The sequence below is a fragment of the Hibiscus syriacus genome, unplaced genomic scaffold (genome assembly GCF_006381635.1).
Source record: "Hibiscus syriacus cultivar Baekdansim isolate YM2019G1 unplaced genomic scaffold, ASM638163v2 tig00116954_pilon, whole genome shotgun sequence".
Classification (NCBI taxonomy): domain Eukaryota; kingdom Viridiplantae; phylum Streptophyta; class Magnoliopsida; order Malvales; family Malvaceae; genus Hibiscus; species Hibiscus syriacus.
This window is the reverse complement of record NW_024063483.1, coordinates 1444180-1459857: the sequence shown is the minus strand read 5'-3', so window position 1 is coordinate 1459857 and position 15678 is coordinate 1444180. Positions and strand designations below refer to the sequence as shown.

The 15678-nt window shown below is 35.7% G+C and overlaps 2 pseudogenes; both read left to right on the top strand.

The window, feature by feature from the left end:
* Positions 1 to 253: 253 nt before the first annotated feature.
* On the top strand, positions 254 to 11717 carry LOC120189403 (annotated as a pseudogene).
* On the top strand, positions 11346 to 15325 carry LOC120189373 (annotated as a pseudogene).
* The last annotated feature ends 353 nt before the right edge of the window (positions 15326 to 15678 follow it).

The following is a 15678-nucleotide window of genomic DNA, read 5'->3' as shown; positions in this document are numbered from 1 at the left end:
TAGTATCTATTTAAATTTTTTTATAATAATGTAGGTACTTGTAGACATATCTGATCGAATTTAGGACCTTTAACCATTGACCTTGGGTTCAAATTAAAGAATTAGGATCATATAATTATAATGTCTAAAGAGTGAGAGTCAGATTTTAAAATTAGGATCTAATTAGTATAATGAATAAAGGTCGATGGCTTTTTCCAAAATTTGTTCATCCCTTTTGGATAACCCCCACCCCCAAGAAAATATATATATTTTCTCCTCTTTTTCATTTCAATATTGAAATTTCCGTTTCCATTTTTTCAACACCTCATTTTCGTCTCCATTGCAAATTTCTGATTCCAGATCGATTTCTCCGTTTCCTTTGAAATAAAAGGAGAGAAAATCTGGAAAACTGAGAGGCAGATCCCAATGGAAGAAGTGGATCTGATCAGTAAACCGGAATGGCAATTCACGGGATGAGAGGGTTCTCGATTTTCATTAGCGACATTCGGAATTGCCCGGACAAAGAGAAAGAACGCGTACGCGTCGATAAAGAGTTTGGCAACATCCGAAACCGCTTCAAAAAGGAAAAGGTTAGAGTTTCAAAGCAATCCCCTACCATTTACATTCCGTGTTTTAAGTTTTATGTTCTTCAGTAGAATCAAAGTGCACATGATTCTTTCGTTCATTATATTTTGTTTGAGAGAAAAGCGTGAAATTAGTTAAGCTGCGAAGTCTACGCCTTTGTAAACGCTATTAGTGTATAAATTTTATTAATGCCGGTATATTATTTACAGCAACTTTTTGCAAATAAATTGTGCATATGTTTTTTTTTGGAAAGGAGTCATCATTGATTCATAACAGTAGTCGCAGCTCTGAGAGTGGGGATTTGTGATCTTCATACGCGCTTACTACCATTTTTTCTGCTGACTAAACCTTTGTGGTAGTCCTATTTTTACATTTTATATCGAGTTTGCAGTAGGATTGGATCTCATATCTTAAGAATTCTAAATCTACATAGTGTATTAGAGAGTACTTTTCTTGCTAATCCTGAGAAACTCTTTACAATTTGAGCTCCTGTTAAAGACATTACATGAAGTAGTGAACCTTCAGAACATGTCTACTGCATGACACTTAGTAGGCTGGGAAATCTATACCATTGCTAAACTTTAATAAAAACAAGCATTTTCAATTATTAGAAGCATAGATCATATAGAGTTGCGAGCAAATAGGTTTCATGTGATAAGTTTCCTCCCTGCTTAATGAGGTATTGGACTTGTCGTGAAGAGTCTGTTCTCACCAGTTTGGCCGTGAAGGCCAGGAAGATGCATGTTCATGCAGAATCACGTCTAACCAGCCAAACACTAGTCAAAACTTTAAAATTGTACGTGTTAGTGAGGATTTAGCCTTCAAAGATGTGTTTTCATAAGTTGATGAACTTATCTATCAATCCCATGGCATATTGGAACTGGAAATTTTCTTTTTGTTTGCATTTTATAAATCTCGCCACTTCTGATAGTTAGAAGTGGTCCCCTCATCATTTGATTTGATTTTATTTTATTTGATGTTAATGTTATAGTTCGAGCGTTTTTCTCTCCCCTCCATTCCTTCAACCTAATGAACATTTCCTCCCACCTTTCCTCAGTACCATAGTTAACTGAAAAGATTAGTTTGTGCTTTAGTATGATTACTGTTAAATTTACAGTATTTTGATTTTTTTCCTTCTCAAGTTTCATATTGCCAAACCTTAAAAATTTTGCCTTGGGAAATTTTCTTTCCTTAGTCATCGCATCATCTTACTTATTTTTCATGTTGGATTTGATGAGTTTCAACACAAATCATATTCCAGTCTCAATAAGAAACATAAATTGAATTTTCTTTTGTTCCAGATTGAGTATTTGCACCAGCTTCCTACATGCTAGAATGTTATGTTCTGCCTTCTTTTACAGGAAACTGTATATTTATTTATTAAGTGCTGTTAGGTGAATCTCAGTGAGGTTTCCATCTCCATGAAAGTAGCCTTGTTGTTTTTACATGAAGTTTCTTTTTTGTTTTCCCCTGATTTCGTAGTTAACTTATTAGGGAGGAGTTTAACTGATCATTCCCTCTAGCAACTTTTTCATGGAACGATTCAGTGCCTTGTTAATGACATATTTTTAGTGCCTTTCCAAGATGAGCAAGCAGTTCTTTATTCAATGTCCATGTTCTTCTGACAGTGGCCGACACCATATGATCAGAAGAAATATGTTTGGAAAATGCTTTTCATTTACATGCTGGGTTATGACGTCGATTTTGATCATATGGAAGCTGTTTCCTTGATATCTGCCCCAAAGTATCCAGAAAAGCAGGTAAGATCCATTTTGTTCTCTTTTTAATTTGATTTAATGTCCTGTGTAGAAGACATTAAATGGAGAGAAACCTGGTGGACCTATGCCCTGGAAGTGACATCCTTATTTAAGAGCTTGAAAGAACAGTAAACAAGAAAAGTTGTAAACCAAGGTCTAAAGTTCTTTTTATCATTTTCTCCTTTCACTTTGAGGAAGAAAGAGGGGAAAGGGCCAACAAAACTTGAATGTGTAAACAAGATAACTTGTTGAAAGATCTCAGCTATGTTTCAATATTTAGAATCTGGACTACCATGAAAGCTTTATTCCTTTATATTCATCTCAGTTATTGCTACATGTAACTAGTTTCCTGCAACAATAAAGCTGGCAAGTGATGGTACTTTCTAAGCACTATAAATCACAATTATTTTATAGAATACCAATCCTTCTAAGTATTTGACTGGGGTGTCATGATATCAATTTAACTATGTATTGTGGAAGCCTGGATTGGATAATATATGGATATCTATGTAACCTTTTCAGATAATGTAGCTTATTGTGTTTATCATGATAAGGATATATTATCACGCTCTAAATGGCTGATATTCAAATCTGCATGTTAACATTTTTTTCTATCAATTACTTTTCTCTATGGCTTTCTTAACGTTTGTTCTATAATTGGCTTCAGGTTGGATGCATTGTGACGTCATGCTTGCTCAACGAAAATAATGATTTTCTGAGACTAGCCATCAACACTGTATGCAATGATATAATTGGTCGAAATGGGACTTAGTGCCTGGCCTTAACCTTGGTAAGGATAAGAACTGTTTGAGTTTCTAGGCATCATCAGTGTAACTAGAATGGGATAGAAGTGTGTAAATTACATCATCGAGCGCCCAGTGTACATACTTAATTCATATGAAAAGTATGATTTGTCTAAAACATGTGATTGAGAATTTTACTTTTTTTTCTCTTTTCTCAAGAGGACTTCATTTCACTTTTCCTGAATATTATTTAACACTTAATGATTTATATCGTAGCTCATTATTTCTACATCTGCAACAGGTGGTTATATTATTATGATTGTTGTTAATCAAATGCCATGAAGTAACTCAGTGTTCTATTGCTTTGTGCCTTGGATGTTGCTTTGTAATCTATAAAGTTTTAGTTATTTATGTTCTGGTTACTCTTTTGTTACCTTTTGTTGGTCTGATTCATGGCCGCCTAAGGATTTCCTTATTGTTTTTGTTTAGGTTTTTGATATTATTGTTGTTGTGACCTCACATCTACCATTTTTCTTGAATTAACTTCGTAGGTTGGGAATATTGGTGGCAGAGAATTTGCTGAATCTTTGGCATCTGATGTTCAAAAGTTAATTGTAAGATCAACCAGAAACTTGTTCAGTTGTACTGCTTCTTTTAGAAAATTATTTTACATATGTATTCTATGTTTCAGTTGCCTAGCAGCTGCATACCACTTGTACGGAAAAAAGCTGCATTATGTTTACTGCAATTGCTTAGGAAAAATCCCGATGTTGTCAGTGTTGAGGGCTGGTATGCTAGAATGCTAACAGTTGTATCCCAATTGACTGTTTTATGATGTTAAGCTGTGCTTATGCTGAATTGCTTTTCTTGCCCTATGTTTTAGGGCGGATCAGATGGCACAACTTTTAGATGAGTGTGATCTTGGTGTTTTGACAGCTTCTATGAGCCTTCTTATTTCTTTGGTATCAAATAATCATGAAGCTTATTGGACCTGCCTTCCAAAGTGTGTTAAAATATTGGAACGCCTTGCAAGGAACCAAGATGTTCCACGGGAATATACTTACTATGGTATCCCATCTCCATGGCTTCAGGTTTGTTTTTCTAGTTCACTCTTATAACTCCAATGAATTTGATGCCTAGATCAGAGAAAAGTCGTTTGCCTTGTCTAATTAGTGTATATAAGTATGTTTCAAGCAGATCTTGTTCTCTTGGATATGTCTACACTTGGTTATTTGATAATTGTGTCCAATTCTTTCCCTTTTTCTCTTATCTTTATGTTAGAGTTGATGACTTTGTTTATCAGTAAGTATCATTGGCTTATATTTGGTAGATTTTATTGTGGTGTTTATCATTCTGTTATAATAAGTTAAGACAATGAGGGTTCTTCAGTATTTTCCTACCATTGATGATCCAAATACTAGAAGAACATTGTTTGAGGTTTGAACATCCCTGTAAAGTTTTTATTTTCTATTAAGGTTATTTTGATAATGGAACTTGATTGCTGATTTCAGGTCCTACAACGGATATTAATGGGAACGGATGTAGTGAAAAACGTTAATAAGAATAATGCATCATATGCTGTCCTCTTTGAAGCTCTTGCTCTTGTGAGTTTACTTCTAAATTCTGGCTCTGCCGCTCTGGCATGTGAAATTTATTTTTGAAGACATATTTTGGCATTAAGTGATTTAGAAAGATTGAGTCTGTCAAGCTCAAATAGACACTACTATGAAAATCTTGCTGAAATTCATCAAAATAAGTTTTTTAGGTGGGTCTCATGTCTTCTATCCTATGACAAGAAATGTTATGTGCTTTTTTAGCTTTCATGTGTCCTTCCCTGCCCTGGTGTAAACTGTAAAGTATGTAGTAGAAGTATATGGATGATAACATCCTTACTCTTCACATGCACATGAGGGAAGTAAAACATGGTGGTTTCAGAAGCAACTTATCTGCTTTACTAAGCATGTTCAAAGATTTCTTTCTTAATTTATGCTGTACGTTTGCTCTCCTTATTACAGGTCATGCATCTTGATGCTGAAAAGGAGATGTTGTCTCAGTGTGTGGCCCTTCTGGGGAAATTCATTGCTGTTCGTGAACCGAATATCAGATATCTTGATTTGGTAGGTTATGCAAATATAATTACTTAGCTCTCTTTTAATGATCTTGTTTGCAAACAAGAAAATATGTTTGCATGTGCCAGATCATGGTGGTTATATATAACCTAATGATATAGATTTTAAATACTTGGTTGCAGGAAAATATGACTAGGATGCTTATAGTTGCCGATGTGCAAGAAATTATAAAAAGATATCAGGCGCAAATTATCACATCATTGAAGGATCCTGATATCAGGTTGAGTTTCTTATTTTTCAAATTTTTTGAGTATTGATTGCACTTAAATCTTTGTTGCTATGATTCTCTATTGCAAACTATTTGTATATGGACACAAACATACGTAACTTCAGTTGGTTCTATCTCAGACGCGAAACATTTCTTGCTTGAAAATCACCTTATATAGTTGTCCTGTTATGAGTTCATCATCTGATTAGTTAAAATAACAAGTTACCCACTTTATTTAAGACTTAAATCTTCTCTCAGTAGATCTCGTCTCTCCATTTGTGGCTTTGATTTAGCTTATATGGTTGAAGGTGTTACTTTTCTTTTGTATTATGTTCTTTTGCATCGTTTTTGATCCTATTGATGGAGGTGTAATTAGATTTAAGGTGATTCGACTTTGGCTTTGGATGAGGATTTAAGAGTTTAAGGTGTTTGTTGTAATGGTGTATATCACCATAGGAGATTTTTCCGTGTTGTCTTTTGTATTGGGTATTATTATTAATAAATTATGAGGTACCCTTTTCTTCCTTCCAATGTTCGTTAACATACTTCTAAGTATGTGAACGAATACGAAGGGAGTTTTTAATGAGACCTCCAACTTCTATTTTTTTGATAGGAATTGTAGGCCTCGTTAAAAACCTCCTTCTTGATTAAAGGAGCTTGTAGAAAAGCTCCTTAATCAGCGGAAGGAGGAAAAGAGTGCCTTAAGATTTCATTAACCAAAAGAACCAAAGGATACAACCATAATCACCTCCCTCAACAAAAACAAAAACCCAAAACATCCGGCATAAACCCTATACAACACCACTAACACAGCGAAATCCATAAGAACAATAGTCACAAAAATGACTGACCAGACTTAACACCTGAACTAATCCCGAAAAACACATAACAAAACAACTAAAGCAGAAGCCGAAAACACAGCAGACACAAACCAGAAAAACCAACATAAAAAACATAAGCCCTGAGCTTCCACACGAAGAGAGCAAGAATCTTCAACCGCCATACTGCCTCATCCGCCTTACTGCCTCTTCTAGCTTGACATGTCGACATAGACCAACCGAACCTCCAACTTTAGAGCCTTCAAAATCGGAAAAAACTTCCTCTCGATGCACCTTCCTCGTAGAATTCTCGCTTATGATTTACCGAGACTTCCTTTGGTGGGCCGAGAATTTTTCTTGAAAATTTCGGAGAGAGCTAAATATAGCATTTCTCTCCTCCAAAGCTCTTTGTTTCTGACGCCCATCCACTTTGACTGGATTCGATAGCCCCATCCCCTGACCAGCAAGCACATCCTCGTGTACCACCAAAACCTTAACTCCATCAGATGGCATGTCCGAGGACGGCACAACTTCTATCAAAAAAAAAACTGTACCTAATGCCTTGAATTTATAAACATGGAATTATATGTTCTTCGAATTGTATGTTCATAAGATCCATTTTCTTTGACTAATGCCAGTGTGAATTTTCCAGTATCTGTAGGCGAGCTCTTGATTTGCTTTATGGTATGTGTGACGTAACAAATGCAAAGGACATTGTTGAAGAATTGTTGCAGGTTCTAAAGCCTTCAACATGAAAAAACTATTATTTGGAATGATTCCTCTATTAATTTATTTTCTATATAGCTACTTCAATGCTCTGGTACAAGATGAGAATGTTACTAAATGTCATCTCTTTACCAGTATCTGAGCTTAGCTGATTTCACAGTGCGTGGGGAATTGTCGCTCAAAGCTGCCATTCTTGCTGAGAAGTTTGCTCCTGATCTTTCATGGTAAGCATGTTGGAAGGAAGCAGGGTATTATCCCATATGCTTATTAATGAAGATTCTCTACCACAGCATTTTCTTTTCTGTTGTGTACAGTAGCTTCATCAAATGATTTGCTGTCATTCCTTACAACATAACTAGTTTGCCTAAACATTGCATGTATGTAGATGTGATTCTTCAGTTGATTGAAAAGGCAGAAGACTTCATTAGCGATGACATATGGTTCCGTGTTGTGCAGTTTGTTACCAACAATGATGACCTACAGGTGTTCAAAAAGTCCAACACATTTTGTTTTTCTACTTTATTACAAAAGCTATTCTTCATTTTGTAGTGTTCAGGCTGAAATGTTTATGTTTATGACCAGCCTTATGCAATTGAAAAGGCGAAAGAGTATCTTGACAAGCCCGCTATACATGAGAAAATGGTCAATGTTCGTATAATTTGTAGTTCTCTGCTTCAGGATGAGTTTGCAGGCATGGACACAGTATATGGTACATTTTTTACATAGATATGTATATTATGGAAAGATATATGTAAGTTTATTTTGGTATTTGTTTGTACCGAACAGGTCTGTGCTTATATTCTTGGTGAATACAGCCTCCTTCTGGCTAGACGGCCTGGATGTAGTCTAAAAGAAATCTTTACCATCATACATGAGAAACTTCCTACAGTAAGGTACTAGCCTTTTACCCTTGATTCTCTATGTTTCATAAATATTTGTTCTCCATTATTTTGGTGTCTTACTATAATGCATATTACATTTCAGAACTACTACCATTCCCATTCTTCTGTCAGCTTATGCTAAGATCTTAATGCACACTCAGCCACCTGATCAAGCACTGAAAAATCAAATTTGGGCAATATTCACTGAGTGAGATTTAGTTTAGAATAAATTTCTCTCTGATTTCTCAACATTCCATCTATAGTTTGTTTGAAATTTTAAATTTTTGGTTTTATTTTCATCAAAATAGTGTGATTTGCTCAACACACTTTTGTAACTGTTAACTTAGATATGAGAGTTGCATTGATGTGGAGATACAACAACGAGCTGTTGAATATTTTGCATTGAGTTGGAAAGGTGCTGCACTAGTGGATATTTTGGCTGAAATGCCTAAATTTCCTGAGCGTCAGGTTTGTGTACTTTGCACTATTTGTTTAGAAGCTGCCTGCTATAGTTTTGTGTTGCAGGAGGTCTATGCATGGTCTTGATTCAAGTGATGGCTAAACCGTGCTCTTGTCCTCAATGTACAGTCTTCATTGATCAAAAAGGCCGAAGATGCTGAGGGTTACACAGCAGAGCAAAGTGTCATCAAGTTGCGTGCTCAACAGCAACCTTCAAATGCTTTAGTTGTAACTGATCAACGCCCTGCTAATAGGGCACCACCACCACTTTCTTTTGGCCATCTTAGTGTAGTAAAAGCACCCAACATGAATGATACTGAGGTTAGTTCTTTTGCAATCCAAGTGGCTACTTGTTTTCTAGGTGTCTGATATACTAGTTGCTATTTTCACACTCGTTGAACATGTATACCTTTTTTCCTTTTCTAAAATTTTACAAATTCATTATGTATTAAACATATGGTTGCATATGTTGTGTACAAATAACTGCAACTTACATTTTACCATAAACTTGCTTTAACGTTTATGTAAGAATTACATTCTATTAGAATTCTTAGGAATTGGATAAATCTTATTAATTAATGACAGCCTGTTAATGGAATTGTAATATTATTGATCAAATTGGATAAATTTTGTTAATATCTATTTAATATAAATACTTGAAATGGCAATGTAGAAATATAATAATCAATTTTTTTGTTAGTTTAAGAGTATTTTAATCTGTTCTTGACATTATAGGTTATAGATATACAAACCTGTGTAGCTATTGTTGTTAAGTGTAATTTTCAGTAATACATACTTACGGAAATATGAGCAAAGTTGATCCACAACCGCCTTCAGCAGACCTCCTTAGTGATCTTTTGGGTCCACTGGCTATTGAGGGCCCTCATGGTGCTGCTGTTCAATATGAGCACAATGCACCCCCTGGATTGGATGGTGATCCAGATGCAGTGGATGGTTCAGCCATGGAAATTGTAGCGGTGGAGACAAATACAATTCAGGTAATGCTTTCCGAACACAAATTACAAGTTTAATCATTGTAAAATTGATGTGATTCTAAGTGGTTCAGTATTGTTATTAGTTTACTAGTTGATTTACTACTTGCATCTGCAGCCAATAGTAAATATTGCTGAAAGATTTTGTGCATTATGGCTGAAAGATAGCGGTGTTCTATGTGAAGACCCTTACACTCAGGTACAAACCTTTTGCTTTCCATGTTCCATATGATTTGTTATCTTTTACTCTGTATTATTTCCTGAGGCTAAATTCTGGGATACTAATTGGTTTTTTCAAGTTGGTTTTATGACTCCATTAGATGCTTCCAAAAAGGTTGATGTTGATTTTCTCACTAATTTCTTTTTCAGATTGGTATTAAAGCAGAGTGGCGAGCTCATCATGGATGTCTTGTTCTTTTCTTAGGAAACAAGAATACATCTCCTCTCATTTCAGTTCAGGCTTTGATATTAGCTCCTGCTCATTTGAAGATGGAGCTTTCTTTAGTGCCTGACACCTTAGTTCCTCGAGCACAGGTGAAAAGGACTCATTGTGCTTGTAATTAGTTGCACGTAGATGCTTATTGATGTAATTATGTTGTTTCATCTTTCTGTTTCTTTTGTATTACCATGTTTATTTTACTTCTCATTGTTTCTGTAGGTGCAATTCCCACTCGATGTTGTAAATCTTCAGCCAAGCAGGGATGTAGCTGTTCTCGATTTCTCGTACAAGTTTGGAAACAATATGGTACTTGTAGATAACTGATGTTATAAACTGCTAAATCACCAGGAGCTGGTTTATTGACCATGTCATTGCCTTTTATAGGACTTCAAGCTTCTTCTTCCTGCTTGCCTTTTATAGGTTAACTTCAAGCTTCGTCTTCCTGCTGTGCTGAATAAATTTCTTCAGCCTATATTGGTTTCTGCGGAGGAGTTTTTCCCTCAATGGAGATCACTTGCAGGACCACCATTGAAGCTTCAAGAAGTTGTATGCATACCTCCCTTTTTCCCCATTCCTATTTGGGTATAATAGTGTAAACGGTTTTGATATATTATGTGTCTTGTTCTGTGCATTCTAGTTTGTATCATCATTTATAGTCTAGTCTGCTGGCCTCCCTGTCTGATCTGTAGTCATTTGCTACAAATTGGGGCAGGTTAGAGGTGTAAGACCAATGGCTCTTCCGGAAATGGCAAATCTACTCCACAGTTTTGGACTGATGATTTCTCAAGGACTTGTAAGTCCTTTTTCACTTGAATAATATCTTACACCGTTTATATATGTATCGTTCACCGTTCGATTTTCTGTTCCAGGATCCAAATCCTAATAATCTAGTTGCCAGCATAACCTTCTGCTCAGAGAAAACACGTGGCATGCTCTTGCTTGGTAGGAAACATGTTCTGTTCAAGCTATAAATTCTTGTGCTATTTTCCCCTTTTGTTAGTTATTTTATCTACTTGGTTTGGGTTGGATGTATGTTCTGGTTCAAATAGGTACCAAATTTGTTTCGAAATTATCCACTTGTAAGTCTTAGCAGGCCATTATAATTGAATTTTTTATACAGAGAAATCGTGTCTTGGTCTTGCAACTTGCAGTTCTGGAAATTATCCATGAGCTTGTAGTGCATTAGAATCTGTGTAATGTTGCTGCTTACATGGCGTTTCTGCTGTAATATTCAGGTTAGAATTGAAACAGATCCAGCGGACAGAACCCAGTTGCGTATGACACTTGCTTCAGGCGATCCTACATTAACATTCGAGTATGTAATTAAATTTCATCCAAAGAAGTTATAGTAGGTTTAATTGGATTAGCATCAGTTTCGTATACCATTTACCTACAGGTTGAAAGAATTCATCAAGGAACAACTTGTTAGCATTCCGATGGTCCCTCAACCGGCACCACCAGCGACTCCTGCAGCTCCACTGACCCCACAAATACTGCCAAATGATCCTGCTGCACAACTAGCTGGTTTGCTATGATAAAATCGAAGATGACCGAGCTCGAAGATTTGTTCAATATACAGTTAACAGAACTTGATTTTAATAGCCGGCACACACACGCCCACTTGCCCCTATGAGGCGTATACAGTTAAATCCCAATGCAAGGGCTGGCGGGAGCAAAGATGAGCTACATATTTTTTTCGGCCCAGTGAAGAAAGGTCGATCTGCATTTTGTGATTCTTCACAAGGATATTGTACCTTGGTGAGTTTTTTCTCCCTCATTTTAGTGTCTCAGGTTTTTTTCTTTTTAAATTTCCTTTCCCGTTACCCGATTTCTTACCAGTTTTGCAAGATTGATTTATTTAATACAATGCCGTAGTAGCATGTAAGATATGGAATGAAAAGTAGTATGGTTTGTAACAATGTATTCATTTTCTCAATCCGATATGTATGTTTTAGTAAGATATAGTGATCAAATGTGGTAAAGTACTTCTAACATCATAACCTATCATGTGATGGATCTATCGGTTCATGAGATTCGGTTGCTATCAAATCTCTTTTTTCTCTTTTTATTGCTTGGAAAACAGCCTCGTCTGTTTTGTCTTTACAAATCATCATGATTGTTACATCTCGGTACTCTTAAAACATGTTGATATGGATCTGTGTTTTCCCACTCATGAACATGGGATGACAGCAAAACATGTCTTAATATGACAATAGGAGTTGGGGTGATGACTTCTGTTATTGGAATTTAACACTTGGTAAACCCACAAATAAATAATCGCATTTACAAAGTCTGTTTCATGTTCGTTTATGGTTTACGGTATATATCCGCGATTTATAGTTCTCTTTTAATAAAATCACCTTTAGGTCCCGTTTGGTTCATGGAATATTTCATTCCTAGGAGGAATGGTTTTTTCCCGGTTAAGATACCCACGTCTGGTTTCTCCATATTCCCAAGTGCCAGTCAAAGTTTAATACCAACGGTGGTATTTTTTTCTGTTTTCCCGGGAATGTTAGTCTCCCCTCTCCCTTAGGTATTTGCTTATTCCCGTCTTCTGTTGGCTAAAAGAACCTTCTCCCCGTAAGCTTGATTCTGCAAAGGAAAAAAAATTCAACAATGGTTCTCTTCTGAGAAACTTGCTTTGGAGCTTTACATGGAGAGTTGTTACATTCTTCTTCTGAAATTTAACCTGTAAATATCCTTTCTATTTTTAGTTCCGACAATAGCTCTTCTCTGCCATCAAAAGTCCCCCCTTTGCTTCATTAAACCCCACTCTTATTTGAACTATCATACGCCCAAGGTTCCATTTTTCAAACCCTTTTTCACTCTCTCGATTCTTCGTTTGTTTTGGTTGATTTAAGGTTGTTTGGTTTTGTACAGGTTCTTGAGGAGAAACTCAAAAAAGGGTTCTTTCTGTTTGGGACAAACATTGTCCAAGACTAGCTTGCTTGCCCTTGTTTCTGCTTCTGTTTTATTGGTGGAAACTGAAATTGAAAGAAACTTATATAGGTTCTACTAAAAGCTCTTTGCTTTCCTTAAACCTTTTTGTAGTTCCTAAACTCTTTTTTCTTAATAACCATATAGATCAGTCTATGTTATTCTTGTTTTTTAATCTATTATCAGCAGAAAGTTTTAGTTTTTGATTCGTAATAATTAATAGATTTTTGTCCAATGCTAATCAGATCAGGTAAATTTTTCAAATCACAAGCTTTAGGAAAATTATTGGTTTCCTTTTTTATTGAACTTTTTTCTGGGGATATTTCCAATTTGTTTCCTTCTATGGTCATGTGAATTGGAGCAGTTTTGGTATAAGACTAATCAGAAAGTTGTATTTGTCCTGTTTATCAGTTTTGACATTTATTCCATTTCCTGTGAAAAATGTCATGAAAGTTCTAAACTTTACCTTCTAGTTTTAGTTAAAATGACACTATTTGACTCTGAATTGCATTGCAGATTTTAAATTTTACTCATTTGACCCCAGAATTATCTTTGCAGTTGTTTCAATGGACTGGGGGCTTGAATAGAAAATAACAAAAGAAGTAGATATAAGAGGAGAGTCATCTGGTTTGATCATTGGGATTTCTATAGGAGTGGTGATCGGTGTGCTTTTAGCTATTTTTGCACTCATTTGTATCAGGTATCATAGAAAGAGATCCCAGATAGGAAACAACAGTTCCAGGAGAGCTGCAACTATCCCTATCAGGGCTAATGGATCTGATTCGTGTACTATGTTATCCGATTTTTTGATTATTTAAATTGGTTATGAATGTCTTTTGTTTTGACAATGTGTGGTAGACCATGCTCTTGCTTTTAAGGTAAATCTGAGTTTTCATTTGAGACGCAAATTCAATCATCGAAACTATGTTATTTAGACTCGAGTGTGAGTGTTAGATACGAGTTTTCAACGATTTAAATTGGTTATGAATGTCTTTTATTTTGACAACGTGTGGTAGATCATGCTCTTGCTTTCAAGGTAAATTTGAGTTTTCATTATGATACGTCAAATTCGGACATCGAAGTTATGTTATTTAGACCCGAGAGTGAGCGTCAAATGTGAGTTTTCGACGATTTAAATCGGTTATGAATGTCTTTTGTTTTGACAATGTGTTGCAGATCCTTCTCTTGCTTTCAAGGTAAATTTGAGTTTTCATAATGATACACATGAATTCGATCATCGAAGCTATGTTATTTAGATTCGATTATGAGTGTCGGATACGATTTTTCGACGATTTAAATCGGTTATCAATGTCTTTTGTTTTTACAATTTGCATTGTTTCTGCTAGTCCTTGTTTCTTCTTCTGTTTTCTTAGTAGATCATGCACTTGGTTTCAAGGTAAACTTGAGTTTTCATATGATACACACGAATTCGATCATTCAAGTTATGTTTTTTAGATTGTGTGTGTCAGATACGAGTTTTCGACGATTTAAATCGGTTATGAACGTATTTCATTTTGACAATTTGTATTGCTAAAAAGGGAGGAGGCCCTTATGGATCTAAAGTAACAAGGGGACAAGACTTAACCGACAAAGATTTTAGTGGCAAGACATTGATCAAGCAAGATTTCAAGATAATACTGTTCTGTTTTTTCAGTTAATTGATATGTCTATGGTATTTGCCTTAGTTAATCTCAATGATTTAAAATCTCATTTGATCTTCCTTTTTCCTCCATTTCAGTCTATACTTCGACAAGCCAATTTCAAAGGCACGAAATTGTTCGGTGCTAGCTTCTTTGATGCCGATTTGACAGGTTTTCTCTCAACTATTCTATGTAAACTAACTAATTCGAACATTTTTCATTAAGAACTTCAAAAGTCTCTCCATTTTTCTGTTTTCTCGAAGAAAGTATTCGACCAGACTAATTTCAAGTTTCGAGCTTGTTTTTAAGGTCCAATAATGGTTTGGGGTTTTCAAACATATGATTGCATAAAGGTTGAGGCCATTAAAGGGTTAGTAAAGTAATGTGGTTAAGTTGGCCTCACTGGTTAAAAGACCTCGATTCGTATCAATTTTCATGAAATATCTGTAATCTTCATGAGTTGAGGCTGTAAAAGGCCTCGGGTTGAATAAATTTTTCATGGATCTTCCGCTGCTTTTATGATCATATATGCTTACATAATAGACATCGACCATTTTCTCGAGTTGCATCTAGTAAATAGTTCAGATAAGTGCATGCCTGCAACTTTAGACGAACACTCGAATCTTTTGTTCTTTGTCCCTGCTCGTGTTTTAAACGATTTTTGATTAACTGAAACGATGCAGAAGCCGACCTTTCCGAAGATGATCTTAGGGGTGTAGATTTTTCTTTGGCAAATGTAACAATGGTAAAGATCAATCACATGTTAGGTGTATATTTTTTTGGTATTGGAAAGTTTTTTTAAATTCGGTTTTGATCTGAGTTTGTTTTCAGACGGATAATTCAATGTTCTATCAGATGATATCTTCGTTCGAATCTCCAATCGTTCCTACTTGCAGGCAAATTTAAGCAACGTGAACTTGGAAGGCACATCTGCAACGGGAAACACATCTTTCAAAGGATCAAATATAACATGCGTTGGTATGTATGAACTCCAGTTTACTCAACTCTCTGTCAGCTGAATATCGATGAACTGTGCATAATTTGCCCGCGAATCTCATTGCCGCGTAGTCGGTCAATTTATCAATGAACTTGGAAGGCGCAACTGCAACGGGAAACGCATCTTTTAAATTTTTTGTTGTGGACAACTATTTTCACAAACTCTAATAATGTATACAATGAGTTTCATGACAAAGTTCATGGCCATAAACTCTTTTAATAGATGTATATAATGAGTATTTTTTATTTTCGGTATATTCGAGCAAGGTTCGGGGTGAAAGGGACGATGATTAATCGCCGATCTTGCAGTCTTTTCGGAAACAACCAACAACCATTAGGTCTAAATCCCACATTTTTCGCCTAGGAGGAAGGCATCCTGAGACCTGAAC